This window comes from Saccostrea cucullata, unplaced genomic scaffold (assembly GCF_032062105.1).
Source record: "Saccostrea cucullata isolate Sc308-1 unplaced genomic scaffold, CSIRO_AGI_Scuc_v1 ctg312, whole genome shotgun sequence".
Lineage (NCBI taxonomy): Eukaryota > Metazoa > Mollusca > Bivalvia > Ostreida > Ostreidae > Saccostrea > Saccostrea cuccullata.
The window spans coordinates 804,595-829,213 of NW_026929887.1; the positions used below are offsets into that span (position 1 = coordinate 804,595).

At 35.4% G+C, this 24,619-nt stretch overlaps 2 pseudogenes; one reads left to right on the forward strand and one right to left on the reverse strand.

The window, feature by feature from the left end:
* The first annotated feature begins 15,031 nt into the window (after positions 1–15,031).
* On the forward strand, positions 15,032–20,850 carry LOC134282376 (uncharacterized; annotated as a pseudogene).
* A 1,421-nt stretch (positions 20,851–22,271) lies between these two features.
* Positions 22,272–24,279, reverse strand: LOC134282387 (uncharacterized; annotated as a pseudogene).
* Positions 24,280–24,619: the final 340 nt, after the last annotated feature.

The following is a 24,619-nucleotide window of genomic DNA, read 5'->3' on the forward strand; positions in this document are numbered from 1 at the left end:
TTTTTCTGGATAGAGGTGACTCTTTGCAAGACTTTCTGTCCCCTTGGCCTCTGCCTTGTCTGAGCTCTTTAATTTCCTTGGTTATGGCTGCCATATTTTTCTCCACTGATGACATCCAGTTCTTCATTTCCATATTGAAGGTTCCGTTATTTGTAGTTACCTCTTCCCTCAATTGGTGTTGATAACCTTTGTACCCCCTTTTGTCTTCTGCCCTAAGATATGCCTCAAGTTCTACTGCATGTTTAATGGCATCATTTAGATCTTTTGGGCGCGCTTGCTTGATCCTTATTCGCATGTCTGAGTCAGGCAAGCCATCTAAAAATTGTTCCATGGCCAAAGTTTCCCTTACCTCAGATGGTGCTTTAGGATAGGCAAAGTTTGACAATCTTCTGACAGCCTGTCCTAATTTAGGTATGGTCTCTGTGGCTCTTTTACGCCTTTCCCTTAGCTGAACTCTGTATAATTCAGTTTGATTAGGAGGTGCAAAACGCTCTTCGAGAGCCTGTACAAGGTAATGATAATCAGTGTTGTCACCTGACAAGTTACCAAGAACCCCTTGAGCCTGACCCCGAAGAGATGCTGCGAGAAATAAGCCTTTCTCCTCTTCTGTCCACTCATTAAGTATACTGACCGTGTTATAATGAGTCTTATAATCCAACCACGATCCACTGCCATCGTAGGTTGCAGCTTTGACTTCCCTTCTACTCATTTTCTTAGTTGCAATATCTTGGACAACTGGTCTACGGTGACGCCTGTAAGTGACATTACCAATATCGACTCTATCCGCCATAACCTCTCTGTTGGTTTCATCATTTTTATCCTCAATTTCCTCAGGGAACCTTACCCTTGGAGGACAGATAGTACTCGGTCTATTTGGCTCGCTATCTGGAAAATGATCAGCCAAAGGACTCCTGGGAACAACAGACGACGGACCACTGGCAATACTAGAGTCGTATCTACCACGGTTCTCATATCCACGAGACCTTGGTGTTGAGTGTATGACACTTTCGTGCTGCCGAATACTTGACTCTAGTTCTCTGATTTCTTCCTTGAGAAAAGTCAGTTCCCGATCTAACTGATCAGCCGACATTATGAACAACAAAACAATGTCCCTAAAGTTTTATTATTTAACCAAAAATAAATACACGCTCCCTCTTCCTAACACTGCAGCAATCCCACCGCTGCCACCAAAAATTCTGTAACGTGTGCCCAGCCGAGCGGTCTATATATATTCATTGGACACGTACCCGGTTACACCCGGGATTTCTGCAGTGTAACAATTTAAACAAATGATCTGGATTTTGTCCACTAGGACACAAACTTAATCAATATATTAACGATGATTATTTCAACAATTTACCTAATCAATATATTTATTACGATTCGCAGAACAAAATCAAGGGACAATTTGACTCCGGACCACTTGTCTCACCCCCTAACCAACGTCCCGGACAACTGGCCCAACCAAGGGTCCAGGTTACTAAACCAAAGGTCTCTAGTCAACTGGCGTCTCTAGTTCTCTTTGACACTAGGGTACAGACTTATTCAGCCTTTATTTCTAATGCCAAAGCTACTGAGGTCAACCAGTTGACGCAACCTATACAATAAGGCTTATTCAGCCCTAAAGTAACCTTATTGTGACTCGGCTTTTTCAGCGTCGTCACTTTTTCACCCTTACCTGGCCACTTCTTAGATCGGTTTCCCGCAGCGAACACTCACTGTACGGATTCTGAGGTAGAATGCTGAATCTGTCAACACCCGCTATATATATAGCATAGGACTGGCCTATTTCATGGTAGGGGAGACAGGTCATTCCAAGTCAAAAACCCTAACATCCCTTGTAATACTGATTGGAATAACCCTGATTCATTACACAACAATACTGGGAATATTTACTATCCATTTATTAACCACAGGTGTTGGATCAAAGTTTAAAATATCAGCTGACCACTCCGGCTGAATAACCATACAGTCATTCAGGTGCATGTTACTCAAACGCTGCCTCCTGTTTGTTTTGCTCAGCTTGAGATCGTTTAAAGAGGCCTCATTAGCAAAAGACGTTGCAGAAAGAGTGTGCAGTAAGTCCATTACGGTCAGAATGTCTTTGATTCCTATTCCACAGCTTTGTCCACTTATACAGTGGTCAGCTTATTCCCATACCTTAAAACCAAACAATCATTTTTAACGAAACACTAAACACTGGAAATTGTTTATATAAAGTATTTTTTTTTTGGTTATACAGGGTGTTTCATAATATATGTTACATTTTTAAATCAAATTATTATTCTTACCTATTACACTTCTATTACAAACTATATATCATTTTAAACATCAAATCCTGCACTTTTGTTCCATGTGAAAAAAGTCAAGGAAATCATGGTCTTACAATGATTAATTGTGCTATAAACGCAGATGCCATAATTTGAAGATTTTTTCGAAATGGACTTAATTTATCCACTCAGTGCTGAATTGTAAAGCTGTTTTTGTTTTCAATTCATGTCTCCAGTATTCATTCAGAAGTTGATGAAATAAATTTTTCAAAAAGAATAGAAGCTTTCTATTATGCTTATCAGAAGGGTAGTACTTAACAAGGTTAAAGGACAGGGTCAGACAAGATGTGATAAATGACACGGTATTCCAGAAAGCCTAAAGACTTTAATAGAAACGGAGATTCATTTTGTGAAATGGAGACTCTTAGTGTAGCAAACTTTTCAGAGAAGTGTCTGATAGAAGTTTTCAGAAATTGATGCTGGAAATATCAGCATTTTCAGCATACAATTTTTCAATAATGCAAGGAAAGATTTTTACCTTTGCATTCGACAATCTGAATCTTTGGCTCTTTTCTGTAGGGTTTAAGGAATAGGGTCTACAATCCTAGACTACAGATACTGAATGAGCTCAAAAAGAACATGGACCTTGAAATGAGGAGTGTCTAAGCAAAAATATTTGACAAGGTTATATACAAGTTTCAAGAAACAACTTTCATTCGTTGTTGAAATAATAGAGGTTATTTAGAACATGTAATGTGAGCTTTTGACGTTGTGAAATTCAAGGTAGCAAAAACTGACACAACTTGGTAATTGTACTAACTGTCATTAATGTTTAAGATTGTGTTTGATATTTAAGTTGGTAATTAAACATAATGAATCTTATAAATACATGTATCAATTTGATAGAAAGACTAATCTGCATTTTTTCCTTGTGTTTGACAAATTGAAAATTCAAATTGTAACATATATTATGAAACACCCTGTATAATTCAATGGTCAATGCCTACTTCTTGTGTACAAGAGTGCACCCCTGTTGAACTAGAGTGTTTTTTAATTTATCTATGGCAACATCATGTTCATCACATCGATAGTCTGGAAATAGTTAATATACTGTCTCAATCTGTTTATCTTAATACATGTATGCTGAAGTGGCTTATGCAAGAGTGGTTTACAGATTAGTGGACAGTGCCAGAGTAGGTTACTTGTAAGAAAGCTTCGTGTATTATGCCACAGTAGGTAACACAACAGAATAATGGATTGTGCCAGAGTGGGTTACAGATTAAGCTGAAGCATAAATAGGCATACACAAAGTACATAGGTATAGCCATAATATTTCTTCTACACCTCAACCATATATTATTGATTTCCATGCCATTGATAAAAACTTCCACATCTGCAATATCGGAAATAATTGAATGTGATTCACATTAAAATTTTATTAACAGACAAAACATGAATTTGTTGTTTTGAATTGCTAGAATTTAATGTTTTATTATTATTATTATTATTACCTTTCAATTCACTGCGAGACGTGGAGACCGGTCCCTCGGATGAGACCGTATAAACAGGTGCTGTTAAGAATGAAAGAAAAAATGAGCAAGCTCACATACCCCACGCTCCCCCAAAACTCAAAAGTGCTGATAATTCGGAAAAAAATTGAGGAATCGGAATTTCGCGGTTATTTGCAGATTTACACATTGTTTCCTAAATATCTGCAAAGTTTGACGAAATTCTGTGCAGCGGTTTAAGAGGAGTATCGCTGACAAACTGTTCATCTCTATATTCAAGGTATGGCTAGAAATCTAAGTTTTTATTGCGGAAATTCCCGGAAATATAAAGGAATCAGAATTTCCTGGTAATATGCATATGTTCACAATGTGTCCTAAATATCTGCAAAGTTGGATGAAATTCTATGAAGCGGTTAAAGAGGAGTTGCGCTGACAAAATGTTCATCTCTATATTTAAGGTATGGCCAAAAATCTAAGTATAAAAGTGCGGATATCCCCGGGAAAAAATAAAGGAATCGGAATTTCCTGGTAATATGCACATGTACACATTGTGTCCTAAAAATCTGTAAAGATTGACGAAATTCTGTGAAGCGGTTTAAGAGGAGTTGCGCTGACAAAAAAACAGGACTGAAGGACTGAAGGACTGACTGACACTCTGACTAACTGACTTACGGACGGGTCAAAAACATTATACTGTCTCAATCTGTTTATCTTAATACATGTATGCTGAAGTGGCTTATGCAAGAGTGGTTTACAGATTAGTGGACAGTGCCAGAGTAGGTTACTTGTAAGAAAGCTTCGTGTATTATGCCACAGTAGGTAACACAACAGAATAATGGATTGTGCCAGAGTGGGTTACAGATTAAGCTGAAGCATAAATAGGCATACACAAAGTACATAGGTATAGCCATAATATTTCTTCTACACCTCAACCATATATTATTGATTTCCATGCCATTGATAAAAACTTCCACATCTGCAATGTCGGAAATAATTGAATGTGATTCACATTAAAATTTTATTAACAGACAAAACATGAATTTGTTGTTTTGAATTGCTAGAATTTAATGTTTTATTATTATTATTACCTTTCAATTCACTGCGAGACGTGGAGACCGGTCCCTCGGATGAGACCGTATAAACAGGTGCTGTTAAGAATGAAAGAAAAAATGAGCAAGCTCACATACCCCACGCTCCCCCAAAACTCAAAAGTGCTGATAATTCGGAAAAAAATTGAGGAATCGGAATTTCGCGGTTATTTGCAGATTTACACATTGTTTCCTAAATATCTGCAAAGTTTGACGAAATTCTGTGCAGCGGTTTAAGAGGAGTATCGCTGACAAACTGTTCATCTCTATATTCAAGGTATGGCTAGAAATCTAAGTTTTTATTGCGGAAATTCCCGGAAATATAAAGGAATCAGAATTTCCTGGTAATATGCATATGTTCACAATGTGTCCTAAATATCTGCAAAGTTGGATGAAATTCTGTGAAGCGGTTAAAGAGGAGTTGCGCTGACAAAATGTTCATCTCTATATTTAAGGTATGGCCAAAAATCTAAGTATAAAAGTGCGGATATCCCCGGGAAAAAATAAAGGAATCGGAATTTTCTGGTAATATGCACATGTACACATTGTGTCCTAAAAATCTGTAAAGATTGACGAAATTCTGTGAAGCGGTTTAAAAGGAGTTGCGCTGACAAAAAAAAACTGAAGGACTGAAGGACTGACTGACACTCTGACTAACTGACTTACGGACGGGTCAAAAACATTATACCTCACGCAACTTGTTGCGTGGGGTATAAAGATTCCTCCCTGCTCAATGGCCCTGAGTGCCAAGCATAGGATAAAATTTGCAGCTTTCCATCGGTGAATGGTGGAGTCTCTATACATGTAGGAGTGAAAAAATCTCGAGATGGACGTTAAACAATACTAGTATACAATCGATCAATATATTTAGTAACCATGGCAATACTGTTCATCGAAATCAAAACCGATATACAATTTTAGGTATCTTAGTGTAGTCTACTTGTGTGCCAAGTTATAATTGAATCAGGCCAAAACTATAGGAGGTGTAGCATTTTAAAAGTATTTCAAGGACATTTCTATTTTTAGTAAGGTAAGTATTTGTCAAACAAGTTGATGAAACAAGAATATCAGCAGTCTACTCTAAAGTCATCATTTAGTAAAATCTATGATCGATACAACGAACTTGTCAGCTATTACAATTTATCATTAAGTCAAATGCTGGCTGGTGTTTTAATACTTATTGATAGGCCATTATTTACACACTGAATTGAACTGAAGGAGCATACTGCGGGTGTGAGCGGTCGGCAGGGGATGCTCATTGATCCATTGTACCCGATCCCACAACTGATGTTTTGGAGGTCCGTGTTTGCTCTGCTCCTATTTTGTATTATTGTTTAATGGACTTTTAAGCTTACATAGTGTTCGTAGTTACATAGTTTCATGTATGAGATCGTACTATATTATTCAAACCCATATGTTGTATTCGTTTTCAATTTACTTATATGTGCTATATATGGTGTAATCTTAGGTAAATTACTAATAAGAGAATCTGGTCATTTTGCAAAAATATATCTTAATTTAAAAAAGAAGACAACCAACCAATCAATATGTACCCGGGTAATAAAAAATCCATTTTTTGAAAAATGCATGTAAAGTTCTTTACAACAATGCAAAACATGATTTTTTCGGAAAACACTAGAAAAAATATTTCATTCTTTACCAAAACCTCAGTAAATAAATGTAACTCTTAATACTTAATAGCTATATAAAAATATAAAAGCTGTTATGTTACAAGAGAAGTATTTTGTTGAAGGCGGACTTGGCCGCCCGACGAAAGAAGTGTATGAAGTGAAGGGTCTCTGATTCACCTTGCTTCCTGTTGCATCTTTCAAAGTTTATGATGTTTTGCTTGTGATGAAGCTCCTCAGATGAAGGTTTATTATTTTCGTTGTGCTCTTTTGAAAAAAAATAAATTTTAAAAATCGTGTGTATTCAAGTTATCAACATATTTTTCCTTAATCAAGCTTTAGAGCTACTTTAAGAATTCTAAAAACTGAACATTTTCAAAAGTCTTGTATAATCTGGTTGTAAATAAATAAACACATGAAATGATATTTTTTTCTTTGTTAATTATTTTGCCAAATTAATTTAAAAAAGATGAAATATAATGAAAACAAAAACTGCACATTGTTATTCAATGAAATTATTTACATACCCACGTCTGATCCGTAATTTCTATTAATGAACTCTGCATATGTGTCAGTCATTTCTTCAAATACTTGCTCTGCGACTTCTGTCTGACTATACTGCTGTCATTTTATACATGTATATTCCTCGTAAATTTTTGTCATTATTTCCACAAAGTCCTGCATATTTGATTCTTTGAATATTTGCATATTTGAAGTATTTCTTTGGACTGCCGATGTATAAAATATGGGTTTGGAGACAAAGATTAGAAAGTGGTCAATCAGACAATCATCTCTCCCAAGATCAAATAAATTCGGAAAGCAGAGATGCGGATGAATAAATAAACATGACATGGAGGATTTCATTAAACCTCTGTTTCCTGGTACTAGGGTGGCCATGTCTTCTTTCCCATCCGATGTTTAGCATAGAAGTGGACGTTCGCCCTCTGCTTACGATTAACATTTATTGATGTTAGGAAGCGGTGACCCTCATCTCTGGTACATGTAATCAGACTGTAGCCATCGTTGGATATCTGATGTTTCAGTAAACCGGTTGTATATGTTTCTAGCTGTAAATTCAAACCATGCTGCTTTCTGATTTTTTTAATAACTGGATCCACCACTCTATTAAATGTGTTGCTCTACCGGGCGCACACACGGGAATTATATACTGATTTAGAACCGTCGTGTATTCCCGGCCTCTAACAGTAACTTTGCTTTTCGGTCCTGTCAGTACCGCAAATATCGGTTATAAACATGCTGAAATTGAAGCTTTTGAACAATTCGTCGCTTTCTCTAACACTGTTAACCAGTTTCCAATTTCCTCTGAGAATACATTTTTAGCTCTACTGGTCAGAGACCAGAAGAGCTTATGCGATAGTAATGCGTCCGGTGTCCGTCCGTCTGTCTGTCTGTCTGTCCGTCTGTCTGTAAACAATTTTTCAAAACGCTACTCCTCCTACAACTTTAGTCTGATTTCAATATAACTTGGCACACAAGTAGACTACACTAAGATACATAAAATAGTGCATCGGTTTTTGATTTCGATGAACGGTGTTGCCATGGTTACTAAAAATAGAATTTTCTGTGAAATTCCTTTAAAACGCTACTCCTTCTACAGTTTTAGTCTCATTTCAATATCACATGGCACACAAGTAGACTACACTAAGATACATAAAATAGTGCATCGGTTTTTGATTTCGATGAACGATGTTGCCATGGTTACTAAAAATAGAATTTTCTGTGAAATTCCTTTAAAACGCTACTCCCTCTACAGTTTTAGTCTGATTTCAATATAACTTGGCACATAAGTAGACTACACTAAGATGCATAAAATAGTGCATCGGTTTTTGATTTCGATGAGCGGTGTTGCCATGGTAACTAAAAATAGAATTTTCTGAGAAATTCCTTTAAAACGCTACTCCTTCTAAAGTTTTGGTCTGATTTCAATATTACTTGGCAAACAAGTAGACTACACTAAGATACATGATTCTGTGCATCGGTTTTTGATCAGTACAAACCAGTAGAGCTACAGTCTCGACAGAGACTTCTGGTTCCAATACATTTTAACGTTGTACGAGTTCTTTTAAAGACGTATTAATACATCTTCCGTCCTAACTTTCTCCATAGATGCCATCTCAAATCTAAACTTTGTGTCTTTGGAATGAAACTTTTCTGTTGTGAAGTCATAATATAGGTAACGTTAATATTTGTAAATTAATTTTTGTTTCAAGTGGTGCATATTCAAAGAAATTCATATTTTTCGTTCAATAAGGAAGTTGATAGATTTATTGATAATATGTATTGTATCTTGAGTTCAGGTTCACTGTGTTGTCCAGTCACAAGTTTTGAGAAGTATGTCAATAAGTTACACAGAGAACTTGACCGTCTTTGGCAGCGTCCCTTGTCCTCATACAGTGATACCGATGAAATGTGATATGCCAATGTGTCTGTTGGTGCCAATACACTTGCAAAATTTATGTCATCTCAGGAAAAATGCGATTTATCTAAAAAAAAAAAATCACAAATCATTCTATTCGGGCAACTGGAGCCACAACGTTGTCTAAAAGAATATATTATGTAAGATTATTTTCGTAATTTTCATTGGCTGAAAGGACGTCACGTGATATTCCTCCTTTTGTGATATCGTCGCGAAAGCGCGTCGGCGGAAAATGATATCGAAGGACACAGCGTTCGGTTGCACTGAAGTTACGTAGAACGTGATGTCATAATATAAGAAGCTTGTTTGTTGTAGAACGTGACGTCATAGTATAAAAAGCTTGTTTTTAACCATTGTGACGTAATGACAGCCAAGTCTGTTTAGCCAGGATTGTGTCAGTGCATTCACTTTGAGTAATTATATAATACTTCAGTGAACGGTCAGTATGTGGTTATAAGGACTCATGGCAATTGATATTGACCTCAGACACAGAAAATGATAGTGACCTCGCAGGCTCGGTCGCTATCACTTTCTGCGTCTTCCGTCAATAGCAATTACCATGAGTCTTTATAACCACATAATTATCGATCTACACTGAAGTCCATAATTGTATAATTTGACCAATTTCGGATTATTAGGTCACCTGAGTCACTTAGGTGACCTATTGCTATCTGTTTTCGTACGTCGTTCGTCGTCAATCGGTCGTAAACTTTTGAACATTTTCAGCTTCTTCTCTGGAATGGCTGAGTCAATTTCAACAAAATTTGGTATACAGCATTTATGGGCAAAGGGGAACAAAAATTATGAAATTCATGGCCCCTGCCCCCTTAGGGCCTGAGAAGTGTGGCCAAAACCACCAAAATTAATGCAATCTTTAAAAATCTTCTTCTTTACTCCTGGACATCTAGCACTCAAATTGTTGGCATGATATTCAGCGTTGAGTCCTCTACCAAAATTGTGAAATTCACGACCGCAGGGTCAGGGGTTCTGGGGCTAGGGTGGGGCTATATAGATCATATAGTAAAAGTGCATTATTTCTTCGAAAATCTTCTCTCTTCCTGGATATTAGATAAACTAACTAAGTATATAGTTATGATAAGCAAGATTGCCTCTTCCAAAATTGTGAAATTTATGGCCCCAGGGTCAGTGGTTCTGGTGTTAGGGCGGGGCTCTATTGATTATAGTGAAAATACGTTAAATCTAAGTGTATAGTTATGATGAAAAGTTCCTTTTTCAAAATTTTGAATGCCATGGTGTCTAGTTTAAAACATGAACCGAATTCAATCATTGAAAAGTTGTTACATGATACTCAGGTGACCTAAAAGGCCCGTGGGCCTCTTGTTAAGCATCCACATCTTTGTGGATTTACACCACTTCTTGAACATATTGTTGCACAGTATACTCTTGAAATTTCTCCTTCACTACCGTTAATATCTCAGTGAGGAGTAAAGAACTAGAGGCCTGGTTGAACATTTACTGGAACGGTGGAACCCACTATGTATCTTTGTTTGTAAGGATTCCTACGAAGTTTCGGAATCCAATACATGTATATACAATGTATATGGTAGTTCAAATTCATTTTGGTTCTTTGGGATATTAAAAATATTCAAAACTTTCATCTTCATAATGGTAGTCATATGTTTAACTTGTTGCAACTTTATATGTCGATTGGTATTGGATTAAAACTTGATATTCTGATAAGATGCTTATGGATTTTTTTTCTTTTTGAAATGTTTAAAAAGGTCTTCGGCGGGATAAATGTGTTACAGTCAGTTACGGACCTAATACGGAGTCATACAGGGTGTGGAATGAAAATCTGTATTGGGATTCGCTTTTATGACTCCGTGTTAGGTCCCTAACTGACTGTTTAACTAATAGTATACTTGCCATTTTATAAGCAAAGTTCTCATTACTCTTATAGAATCATATATAAAAGGGTGTCTTTTCCAAAATTGTGAATTAAAATGATATGCCCCCTAGATCAGTGGGGCTCTTTTGATTATAAAGTGAAAATGCATTTAATTCTTTGAAAATCTTCTCTTCTCCTGGGTATTAAACAAACTATCGACAAACACAGTTGTGAACAGAAAGGGTGACTCTTCTAAAATTATGTATTTCGCGGCCCCAGGGTCTGGGGTTCTGGTGTAAGGGCTGGGCTCTATTGATTATCTTCTTCTCTGCTCTTGGGTATTGAAACAAACTAACAACATAGACGTTATGATGAACAAGGGTGCCTCTTCAAAAACTGTGAATTTCATAGCCCCAGGATCAGAGGTTCAGTTGTTAGAGCGCGGTTTTATTGATAACATGTATATAGTGAAAATGAGTAATTCTTTGGAAATCTTCTCTTCTCCTGGGTATGAAACAAACTAACTACATACAAAGTTATGAAGAGGAAGGGTGCCTCTTGGAAAATAGTAAATTCCATGAGCCCGGGGCTCTGGTGTTACGACGGGGCTATAAAAATTATATAGAGAAAATACTTTAATTCTCTGAAAATCCTCTCCTCTGCCCCTGGATATTAAGCAGATTTACTCCCTATTTGGCTATGATGCGGAAGGGTCTTTCTTCCATAATTGTAAATTTCACGGCCCTTAGGTCAAGGGTACTTTAGACGGAGGTGGGTTGATCTAATTATATACTGAAATGAATTAATGCTTCTTGGTATGAGTCAAACATGTATGTTGAGGAAAGGTTCCTATTCGAGAATTGTGAAATATGTGGACCCAGGGTCAGAGGTTCCTGTGAGGAAGAGATTCTACTAATTATTGTTGAATATTACGGATTAGTAAAAATGCATTTCTTGTTCCGCCACTCTGCCCGTTGGTGTAAAGTTCCAAACTAAGCATGCTAAGCGTATAGTTATGATGAGAATGTTGCCTCTTCTAAATTGTGAATATAAATCCCGGCCTTTGGTTAAAAACATGAACCAAATTCAATGGTTGGAAAGTTGTTAAGAGATTATTGGTCAGGCATAATAAATGAAAAACAATGTCGGATGCCATTTCGATAGGGCATCCCCATTGGTACCATTTACTTTTGTTTACTAAAAGGGAACCAAGATCAGCATAATAAATGTAAATACAATTTTTAGCTGTACTGGTTAGAGATCAGAAGAGCTTATGCGATAGTAATGCTGATTTTAATATCGACACACAAGTAGACTACACGTCCGTCGGTTTTTGTCTGTCTGTCTGTAAACAATTTTTCAAAATGCTACTCCTCCTACAGTTTTGGTCTGATTTTAATATAACGACACACAGGTAGACTACACTTTTGGATGAACGGTGTTGCCGTGGTTACTAAAAATAGAAATTTCTGTGAAATTCTTTCAAAATGCTACTCCTCCTACAGTTTTGGTCTGATTTCATTATAACTTGGCACACAAGTAGACTACACTAAGGTACATAATTCTGTATATCGGTTTTTGATTTTGTTGAGCAGTGTTGACGTGGTTACTAAAAATAGAAATTTCTGTGAAATTCTTTCAAAATGCTACTCCTCCTACAGTTTTGGTCTGATTTCAATATAACTTGGCACACAAGTAGACTACACTAAGATACATAATTCTCTGTAACAGTTTTTGATTTCGATGAAAGGTGTTGCTGTTGTTGCTAAAAATATAAATTGCTGTGAAATGCTTTCAAAAAGCTACATCTCCTACAGTTTTGGTCTGATTTCAATATAACTTAGCACTCAAGTAGACTTACACTATGATACACAATTCTGCATATTGGTTCTTGACTTCGATGAATATTATTGCCTTGGTTACTAGAAATAGAAATTTATGTTAAATACTCTAAAAATGCTACTCCAAATACAGTTTTAGTCTGATTATAATACACTGTAATGTGGCATGCAAGTAGACTACATTAAGAACATAAAGAGACTTAATCAAGGATCATTATTCTATTTATTGCTGTTGTAAAGTTTCAATTCCCAACTCCTTAAGTACTTTTCTCTTCCTTTGTTATAAGTACAAACCAGTAGAGCTTCAGTCTCGACAGAGACTTCTGGTTTATGAATATAATAATATTCATGTAAATACATGTATTTTTTTACCTTTCACTTTATTAAACCTGTTGTTCATGTACATTACGTGCACAAACCAAAACTAGAGCTATTTTAAATCTGCCGATCCTAATGTAAGTTTGGTAACCTTGGATTTCAAGTGACCCTGTTTTAATCGATCTTTTGAACAACTCAGATCCAGCATGTGAAATGATTAAGGAATTGTAATTGTGCATTTTTACAAAACTTTAATACCTTGCCCAGATTATAATTTAATACGACAGATAGGATAGATTGTCAGACAGACAACATTTCAGTTGATGAATAATGAAACATGTTAATAGAATATAAAATTTATTAATGCTAAACAACTAACATGAAAGACGCGCGCGTCTGGCATTATACATAAAATATTATAACAGTTTATCCAAGGTCCTTTAAAAATTATAAAGACGGTCGACAGTGCAATAAATAAGTGGAATTCCAAAACGATAATTAATAACTCTAAGTGTTAATGTATAACGTGATTAGGAGATAACGCGAGTGTCGTCTGCCACATGTAAATTTACTATCCAGTGTCATCCGCTGTATTTACAAACATCCTTTGACATGTTTGACACATAGTGTTAAAACCAAAGTGGAGTGCACTATGTGTCAACTCAAAACAAATACAAGCCAGTCAAAACACATTTTATACGATTATCCAACTCCTTGAAATGTCTCGTTCCGTGATCGGAAGGTCGTGAGTTCGAATTAGGTTGCAACTATCCAAAGTCCGTAAAAAAAAAAATTGCAATTATTCTTTCGCCAAGCTAACACCTGCTGTGACACGGGACCCCAGTTTAATGACCGTTCCCCCACGCCCGGAACTGGAGTCCATTAAATAATTGTAAATTGTTTAACAATGAATTGAATCCAAAAGAAATAAAGAATGAAACAAAAGTTAATATATAGGGTTCTATATTTTATAATAAGCAAGCCATGTAAATGACTCTACAATTATTGCTGTTTTTGAGGCCAGTGTAATGATTTAGTCACCTGAGGAGTACAATATTAAGCAAGTCCGAATGGCGAGGGAAGATAAATATTGTTCTTCAATAAAGGCTAGCTAAATCATAGTATTGTCTGACAAATGGCAATAATTGTCTTATTATAATTATAAATAATGATAAAATGAAACAAACTTCTTAACAGGCTAATTATTTAATATCAGCAGTCTCGTTTAATGTCATCATTTCGTAAGTTCTATGGTGGATACAACGACCTTGTCAGCAAATACAATTTATCACTGAGTCAAATGCTGAATTATGTTTTTTCATACTAATTGTTAGTCCATTATTTATACACTGAATTGACGGCGGATATTTTATTATTTCCCGATCATGACAAGGAGCATACGGCGGATGTAACCGGTCGGCAGGGGATGCTCACTCCTCCATGACACCTGATCCCACCTCTAATGTTTTGGAGGTCTGTTTGCTCTATTCCTATTTTTTTTTTTATGGACTTTTGATCTTGAATACTGTTCGTTATCTCCATAAGTTTCATTTCTGATGATATGTGGACCAAAATTCTTAATCACAAATGTAGTAGCCAAATGGCCGGGATCTGTTCATGACTCCAGAATCTTTACAGAGTCTGCTTTTTGCAGAGAGTTTGAGAATGGTGCGGCAAATTAAAATGTTATCATAAAGCTTGTTTTTATGTTTAATTACCAGGTCTGGTACGATTTATTGGTTAAATAGATTGTTAACAATTCAAATTATCTTGATTTTAGAATTTTCTTAAATGTGTAAATTTTTCATAATGTTATTAAAGTAACACTATGGTCAGCTGCTGTTGATGCTGTGAAAGTTTTCAAACTTTGAAATTATCTGAACACAGTGAACAAAATAAACATCAAAATATTATGAATACCGGCCCGGATAATCGAGTAGTCACGAACTTGTATTTTTTTTTTTATCTATTTCTCCATTTTTTTTTTTAAATTAAACTGGTACATATGAAAATCCATACCGAAATGGGAGCTTTGTGCATTTAGAAATTAGCGGAAATTTTCAAAAATTCAAGAACACACTGTCACTAAGTGATGGAATCAGTGAGATTCAATTTCACCATTCTATGTGACAGTTGCCTGCTGTGTCCTGCAAAACATTGGGATTATTCGGGGAACATTATTCAGAACCCTTTGTTGGAGGAGAAAGAGGATTGGATGGATTCTGATGCCATGGGTGGAGACGGCAAAACTATTAGGGATCACATTGCCCAGAATTATTTTTACGTAACTATGCACATGATAAATTAGTACTATTTGCATAAGAATGTACTCCTTGCAGTGAATGAATTCCAAAACAAAAAAATATCACTTTAATAAATGATCGTACAGTATGTTACTGTATTGTTGGATGATTAATTTGAGAACAACAACCAAAATGTATAAACTCCTCCCTATTTGGAGGGGAGGGTTGTATGCAGACTCTGTTACTGAAAACGATATATGGGACTGAGATCAAATAAAAACAAAACAGAAGCTTCTGATTCAGTTTCAAGGTGTTTATATTTTTTCTGGATCATAAATAGTACAGACATCTCTTTATACAGAAATAGGCAACCTTATGGCAAATACACAATGCTACAGGCAAAGTTTAGCTGCTGTATTCACATCTACATTGCATATGTATAATCACAGCTAAAGTATAAATATTTCTAAGCATTTCCTTCAAATACTTTGGATGGATATGTTTACCCATGAATAATAGCATATGTAGCTAGGGTGGAGTTGAAATCAGAGGATCATTTTTTTTCTTGGTTCAAAATGTGCATTTTGTAAAATTCGACAATTATCTATGAAAAAAATCTTTCAGAAAGCAAGGCTATGTAAGTCATAAAAGTCATGTAAGGTTCACAAAGTTACAAAGACATAATCGCTTGGACAGACAGACAGAAATGGTGATTCTTACTCCCCTCCCGCACCCCATACCCTAAAAATCTATTTGCAGCGGGTATAATGATATTGTAATTAAAACAAAAAGTCTGTCCGATGAAACTTTCTGCATTGTCAACTTAATAAATCCATCTCTAATTTTTTTTTCTTTTTCTCAGTCCCAAGGACTTCAAGATGGAGGGTCTTTGTCTCTTGTTCTTTTCTTTTTTCCTTTTCCTGTTGTCACTGCACCTGGAGTCGAACAGACAGGCTTTGGTAAGTAACAGTCATTCTGACATTAATTAAACTATTATGGAGTTTGTTTCTTATGAAATATTAAGAATTACTAAATACCTGTGTCAGTGTCAAATCCACCCTCTATGCCCTCTAATCAGGGTCTCCCTGAAGGATTGTCAACACGTCTTCGCTCATCCATGGGGGAGGCCGACTGGTTCTACGATCCTCCTCCTGTTGCTGGGTATTTACCATTACTGGGTTTTTTTTCTTTGCTGTTGAAAATTATCATAAATAGATAAAAAAAATAAAGATGGTGTTATTAAAATTGAATTTTAAGAATACGTGTATAACACATACACACATTAATAAATGAACATAAAAGGGTAAATAACATACTAAATTTATAAACATTTACCATATACAAACTTGCATTCCTCAACATTAATGAAGTAGTAATATCTTTAACCTGTGTCATATATCTTTTTTTTTTCTTTATATTAACCTATCTGCTTCAAATTAGACAACAGCATCTTGGTCTGTTTCACTCTCCTTTCCCATGCTATAAAGATTAAATTTCCACAATATATTGATAATTACTTTATAAAGATACTTTCAGCTTATACATGTGCATCTTTGAGGAAATTGTGTGGTAAAAATAAATGTGAAAAAAAGAGTGAAAAAGATTGTTTTCTTTGCAGTTTAAAATAGAATTAAGCAACACAAGTATTTTTATTTATCATTGTATATTCACAACAAAGTCCTCTGTTTATTTCCCTTTTTAATTGAAGTAGAAATCCTTAAAAGAATACTGACTAGGACCAAAAACTTCAGTTGTAAATTCTTGCACAATTAATACTTCTGCTTTAAATTGCGTGTACAAAAATACCTTATTAAATTTCTTTATAAATATTAACACCATTTAAATAAAATACAGCCTGGGACTGTTATTTGCATGCATTACATTTTGGTCTTAATCAAAACTTTTGTAGGACGACCCTGTTAGTCAATGGCCTAGAGTCATTTGTACAAAAATATTTGAGAAGACACCGACTTGGATACATTGACGTAATTTATAAACAAAAAAGATTTATATACGTACATATGTGATGAAGTTGACTTTTTAAAATTAATATTATGTTTGATTTTGGGTTTTCCTTGTGAGTTTTGGTGGTTATGCGTTTCCGTACTTTTGAGGGTGTGTATATAAGCTAAATTTAGAAAACTGGTTGGTTAGAAGGAAAGCGACGCGTGGCAGTGAAAGAGGCGTTGTGACACGCTATGTCTACAGTTTTGGTCACCATGGATGTTCTTATATTTGGTGAACTCTAGAAATAAGTCTGGAACCGGTAGCCAGGGAACGGTGAATTTCTGTGTGTGGTCATTTCTGTTTTCTCCAGCCGGTAAGCTTGTTTTCATTACTATTTATAGGAGTTTGTTACTTTTTGTCTGTATACTTGTTTTGTGTTATGTAGGTGTTTATATTCTGTTATTTGTTAGTATTCTAGGAAAAGTCGTTTAATTTATTTTAGTGTATAGGGCATAGAGTATACGAGAGGCTAAGGGCTTAGGACGGCAGATGTAGAGTGGTCAGTTTGTGTGTAGGACCGGATCATACGGAAGGGCGGCGGCGGTACTAATTATCGCATGTACGTGTACTACGTCCTCACAGACTTATGGGAACACCTTAGCGTCCGTCTAACGGAGGGATAGAGGACTGTTGAGACGTTTTAAGAGGGAGACCTGTGAGTCCGGCGGTCTAGACGGTCAGTGAACGTGGTGTCGACCAAGCGGTGTATGGAGGCCCAGTGGTGCCGATATTTGTGTTGAAATAGGAACGGTTTTCAGACAAACTCCCAATTTGGTTTATAAATAAAATAATTCTGAAGTTATATTACAGTGAAAAGTATTGAAAGTATAAATTCTTTTTTGAACTTTTTAAAAACAACTTGAAGTTAATTATTGTTTAATACAAGAGTTACTGTTTTCATTAAACAAGTTTTGTTTTGATATTTATTTCTGACACGCAACTTTAAGTTCATTGTTTGTAGGCGTGTCAGTTCATTCTTTGTAAAGTTATATTTTTTTCTTTCTCTGTGTGAGTGTTCGCGAGTGTGGTGTATGTAAGGTTTTTGTGTTTTTTTTGTTTGTTTATTCATTTCTTTCATCTGTAAAATAAATTTATTTTTGTTAAATTGATTTTACAGTGTTTCGTTTTCTTCCGGACTAACACAAAATCCAAAAGAACTCATTACAACATGTAAAAGGATTCGGAAAAGTCAGGAAGCTACATGTAGCTGTACCGATTTGTAATTGTATGGATTCCTATAGATTTATCGGTAACGAATTTATCAAAGATACATATGTAGATGAATTTGCTTTAGAAATGTCTTGCGACATGAGTATTTGCAAAAAGCACTTGAAGCTTTTTGGCGATTTGCTTTAATCACCGTAGTATGGTTAGTGTAAAAAAGTTTTTAAATCTCCATAATTTATATGTACTTTTATACAGATATTTTTAGAGAACATTTTAAAAAACAAAGAACGAGAATATGCAAAAATTTTAAAAATTAAAGCTTAAATTGTTAGTCTTATTCTCAGGTTCTTGTTAAAAAACGGGCTTTATTCTGCATTGACATCGATTTATATGTATAATTGCGATAAATCAAGTGTCTTTGTGAATAAAATCATGTTCATGCATTTCTTTCTTGCATTTTCACCCTTCTTTTCATGTAACTGTAACTGTTAAACATGTTAAAATTAGTTATGGTTGATGGTCCTATAGTCGTGCGTGCCCAGTAGTTGTGCGCCATTTTTGTTGTTGTCATATTTAGTCACGTGACAAAATATTACGTCACGAACGGCTGATTTTCGAAGAATAGAAGATAGAAATCCTACACAGTTACAGCGAGTAAAAAATGCGTAACAAACAGGTAGGAATAAATATATAATATACTTCTTGCAAGGAAAGTCGCCATTTTGTTAATATTCTTTTTATAGTCGGTAAATAAATACGATAACCGTGCTGAAGTGCAACGTGATTATGTCAAGCACATGGCTTATGAGCATAAACCAATGTGAAGGTCACTAGCTATTTTGATAGTTTGCTAAGGCCAGGCAATATAATTATTGGCTGAACAAAAAAGTGATGGTCCTTATAAATTTTTTTTTTAAGCCGTAAACACGTTTGTAGCTCTTCATAACAAATTTTATAGGAATAAAGAAGGACAGAGTGTGCTAAAAAATTGAACTTAGTAAGAATTGCCAATAACAACAAAGAGCCAAGTCAGCTAACCCAACAAATATAAAAAATTACTTTGAGGAACTTTCATCCATCCTCTCCAAATACCACCTGTTTAACAAACCATACAGAATATTTAATGTAGATGAGAAAGGGATCACCCTCAATCATGTGCCTCCTCACATAGTGTCTGGCACTGGGCAGACTCCACAGGCAGTTACAACAGGGAAATCGTCAACGGTCACTATACTGGGATGTGGTAGTGCCTCGGGAGTTGCCATTCCACCATTCTTTGTGTTTCCCGGAATGCGTATCAGGCCAGAGTTAATTGGAGGTTGTACTCCTGGAGCAGCTGGTGATGTTGCTGAAAGTGGCTGGTCTAACTCTGTTATTTTTCTACAATATTTGAAGAACTATTTGATAAATCATATTCCTGGTGGCCTAAATGAACCAGTTCTCCTTCTCCTGGATGGACACAAATCGCATGTTTCAGTTGCCACAGCAGAATGGGCAAAGCTACACAATATCGTACTACATGTATTGCCAGCCCACACAAGCCATATACTTCAACCAATGGATGTTGGTTGTTTTGGTCCTCTCCAGAAGATTTACTATAATTTATGCCATAAGCAGATGTGGACCACATCAACCGTAATAACCAAGCAGTACATATGCTCACTGGCTTGTCAGGCATACACCAAAGCACTTACGGCTGAAAACTTGGAATCTGCATTCCGCAAGTGTGGAATATACCCAATGGCATTTAATGCTGATATTATTTCAGAAGAAGCCCTAACACCTTCGTCGATCCTCACAATACAACATGTAGATTCTGAAATATCTGAGGCAGAAAACAGTGAGTTGGATGAAAACAACATTAGTTTGAACTTTTTTGCAGACAAAACAAGGGACTCGTTCGTGTAAAGTCCGAGGGATCAAGAGGCAAAAAGTCATGGAATACTTTAAGCAAAATCACTTCAGGCAGAGCTATTACTGAGCCAGAGGTATCTGCCAGAATCAAGGAGCATATTTCTTCATCAGCTGGACCTAAACAAAAAAAAATTGTTGAAAATCAAAAGCTCAGTGCATCCTCTCCTAAGAAATTAAAAGAGAGGAAAAAGCCTCAAGACTGGTACAAAGAATAAGAAAGCTTCTCGTAAGATTTCTGATAACTCTCAGGAACCTAGGCCCTCTAATTCTATTGACTCAGAACTTGGACCACCAAAGGGACAGTTACTATCTGAAGACTGAGGACATTCCAATTTCTGAGGAAGAATTATGCTGTGTTTGCAGGAAGTTCACTCCTGATGAAGTCCGACAAAGTACATCACTGATATTTGTGAAGTGGGTGCAGTGTGATAATTGCAGACACTGGGTACATTTAAACTACTCTACTGCACCGACATCAGAGTTGTTAGAATTGGCGATCAGTACAAATGTCCTCACTGTAAATAAAATTCTGTTTATTATTCTGGAGATTTTGAATTCTGTTAAGGTCTTCAGCCCGTAATGCATTTTAATATGCACATTTTCAAAAGTGATAATTTTCTCTCAAAACAATTAAAATACATTATGTACTTTATAAATAAACAAATTTATCCAGACATTTCTTTAATCTGATCAAAATATTTAGAAATATGGTGATGCTATAATGTGCACTAGTAAAATTAGATACAAAATCACATTTACTAGCATACTGATATCAAATAAAGTGTTCTGCAAGTAAAACACATGTTTCTAGAAACTATTTAAATCCTTTTATCAGTTAAAATAAGATTTGTAGTTCTTTCAGTAATATAACTTTGAAAATTTAAGAATGTTTCATATCGACTTCAATTTTTGACAATGAAAATATATTATTCTGATCATGTCAACACTCCTATGAGGAAAAAAAGGAGCTGACATGGGAAAGTTTGTAATAAATACATTCTACACTATATGATAATGAAAATAAAAGAAAAATTGTAAACTTTTACCACAGATTATATTATTTGTAAACAATTTTCTAATCCTACCCCCCCCCCCCCCCAAATTTTCAAAATCACATTTTGGATTATAAATATACAAAGACACATATCATAACAAAATAGACATAGCATCACAACTTAAATATAAAGGCAATGTAATAAGTGACAGTATGAAGTGCTTTACTATGATCTTGATCTTGACAATGACCTTTAAATAAGTAATGACCTTGCAAAAAACCTTCCCTTTTAATAATGGTCTTTGAACATAAACTATCATAGGATATGGCAAAGGCAAAAGCATTTTATTAATTTTATACAATCATAAGTGTAAAAGTAATATTGTTTTCCAAATTCATACCAGTATTTGAAATAGTAAGGGTCTGCATGATAAAGAACCCTCACTGCTCAATGCCCCTGAATGGCCATGAGTGCCGAATATAGGTCTAAATTTGAAGCCTTTCACCGGCATACGGTGATGTCTCTATACAATTGAAAAAATCTCGAATGGGATGTTAAACAATATTCAATCAATCAATGTATCAAATTCAAATTTATATTTGACCTTGACCTTATACTTTTTTTTCAACATTTGATATTAAAATTGCCATAGACAACAGAAAGTAATATACATATTCAATTCGTTTTGACAACCACAGGTAATATATTCAATTCATTCTGAGAGCTAATAGAACATCCTAATCTGTTATAAAAATATTTAGAAAATACTTTCTGCAATTTCTCACAAGTCATTGTTTCTCAAAATATTCTACAAGTTTTGGAATTACAGAGTCTAGAACACGTTTTGCAGAAGATACCCGCGGCTGACCATCAGAGGTTTTCTGACAAAATGTGGCTCTCAGTCCATCCTCACCATCTCTTTTAAATATTTTGTTAAGATGTGACAGGTTTAGGCCAGAGCCTGCAATGTTTTCTGCCGTATTATGTTTAAAAACACCATTTGCAATTAGAACATGTAATGAAGTAATATTTTTCGATTTCTCATTGCTGAATGAACACTATGAAGTACAGAAATTGGTGGAAAACTAAATTGTAAAATTTGTGAATCTGATAAATTGGCCTGTTTTATCAACATTCCTAATGTTTTCACATCTTCCGTGGCATCGTGAGCATTGTACGTGGTGTTTAGAACCGTTTTTACCAAGGTCTCCTGTTTATAATTTGGCTGGCCACTAAAGACTTTCTTAAAGACACCAAGTGAATCAATAAAACCAGAAACTGTAGAAAATAGCATAGTTGTCATTTTCAGACTACTAGTATGTAAGGTACTCATAAGAACTAGGAAATCAAATTTCCTCCCATTGTGTGCAACTAAAACTACATCTGGAAAACTTTAAACCATGTCAAAAAATCTGTCAAAGCAGATGTAATATTCACGGCATCAACTTCTTTTCCATGGACAGTCATTTTATCTAAATCTGAATTTACAACTATTCCAGTGGTATTCATTGCCTCCTCTGTAATGGGCACCTTGGGAAGAATATATGTGTTATAAACAGACCCCGTTTTCAATTCAAGTGCAGCAAGTTGTGTAATATGGGGCATCTGTCTTCCTCGAACTGAAGTGATTAAAAAAAATGCAAACAATATAATTCAATTGTTCTATAAATTTTTATGTAAATTTTTTTTACAAATGTTTTCTTATCAATATTTAGTATGTTCAACTTGCCCCGTCCCCTTCAAAGGAATTTACTGATAAGTTTGTTCTTTGTCAATCCTCATTGTGGCTTGTGTCCCACATTCAGTAAAGTTTTTTTTTTTAAATTGTGTTTCTGATTGTTTTCAATTTCAGGAAGGGGGTTATACACAACAGCTAAAACTTTGGAAATTGAAGCTGTGTGTTAAATTTTCTAGAAGTAAACTTACTCAGATCTGTGGTCTCTAAATCAAACATCACAAGAGAAGGATCTCCAGTGGACAAGGTGACAGGCTTGAAAACACCACGTGGAACAGGATCCGGGATTTGTTCAATAGCAACCTCATCTGCCAATCCAATCTCTGAAAAAAAATTCATGTCATAATGGAAGTTGCAACAATTTTCATTTATATATAAACATTTAAAAGTATACATGAAAGTTATGGATACCTGACTCATAAGTGTCTCCCTCAAGTGCCTGGAATGCACACTGTGTAACATTTCTCTCCTGTTTCAACTGAACTCTTCTTCTCTTTGTTGAGGGTAGTTTTGATCTCTCCTCAATTCTTAGACGCTGCTTCATCTGTTTTGCTGCATACTTCTGGGTATACTTTCCAGGTGACAAACCAGCTTCCTCATCTACCTTTCAAAAGAAGATTACAATTTCAGAAAAATTCAATTTTTAACCTTTAAATAGTAATAATCTTGACCTTTGTCAATTATCAGAAACAAAATCTGTGTGAAATTGAAGAGGATTTGGTAGCTACTGTAAAATTGGTCATTTTTGTGCAGTTAAATTTACACAATTAGAGGAAAAATTACCAGTTGGAGGGATTAAATTTTGTGGTTATGGAGATAAATAATACAATGTATTGCAGAATGAAATTTTCATACCATGACAAATTTAGAAATTAAACCCATGAAAATTAATGATTTCACTGTAAGTAAGTAATAATCAAGTCCAAACAAATTATTATTATATACACAAGAACAAATACTTACAGTTAATGTAGGCTTGATGGAAATTGCTGAAATCAACATGATGCTAAAAAAAATTAAACAACAAAATAATTAAAACAATCAACATTTTTAAACAATAACAATCCCACAGAAACACAAACAACTGAAATTAGGAAAAGTAAAGAAAAATCCAACAATAAAAATTTTCAATCAAGATACCTTTGAGATGTAGCCTCTTCCTTCATTTATGAAGGCTGCTGTTGCATGGACCCTAAAATCAAGTGCCTCTGAATTTCCATAGTGGAGTGACTTAGGTATTCTCATGGTGACTTCTTTGTTAGCATGTTCACACTGTTGACTAGAACCGAGGTCCACATACTGGGCTGCTCGTGCTGACACCTGATCAAAAATGGGCTCGAGATGCTGGCGAAGTTGGTTGTCCTTCAAAGCTGCTTTGTACGGAAGACTTCTGTGAATGTATTTTTCAGATGGATTCCGTTTAAATCCACAAAAGCGAGCACAGCACAAGGAATGATCACCAAACTGATGTGGCAATACGGCCTTGAGGTTTTCTTCTAAATCGTCTTTGCTGCGATTTTTTGCAAGGGCATATTTAATGCATTTCTGCAAGTGAATAATAACATTTTTACTGAGCTTCACGCCTTTTGTTCCATGAAGTGCATAGAGTCGTTTTCCAA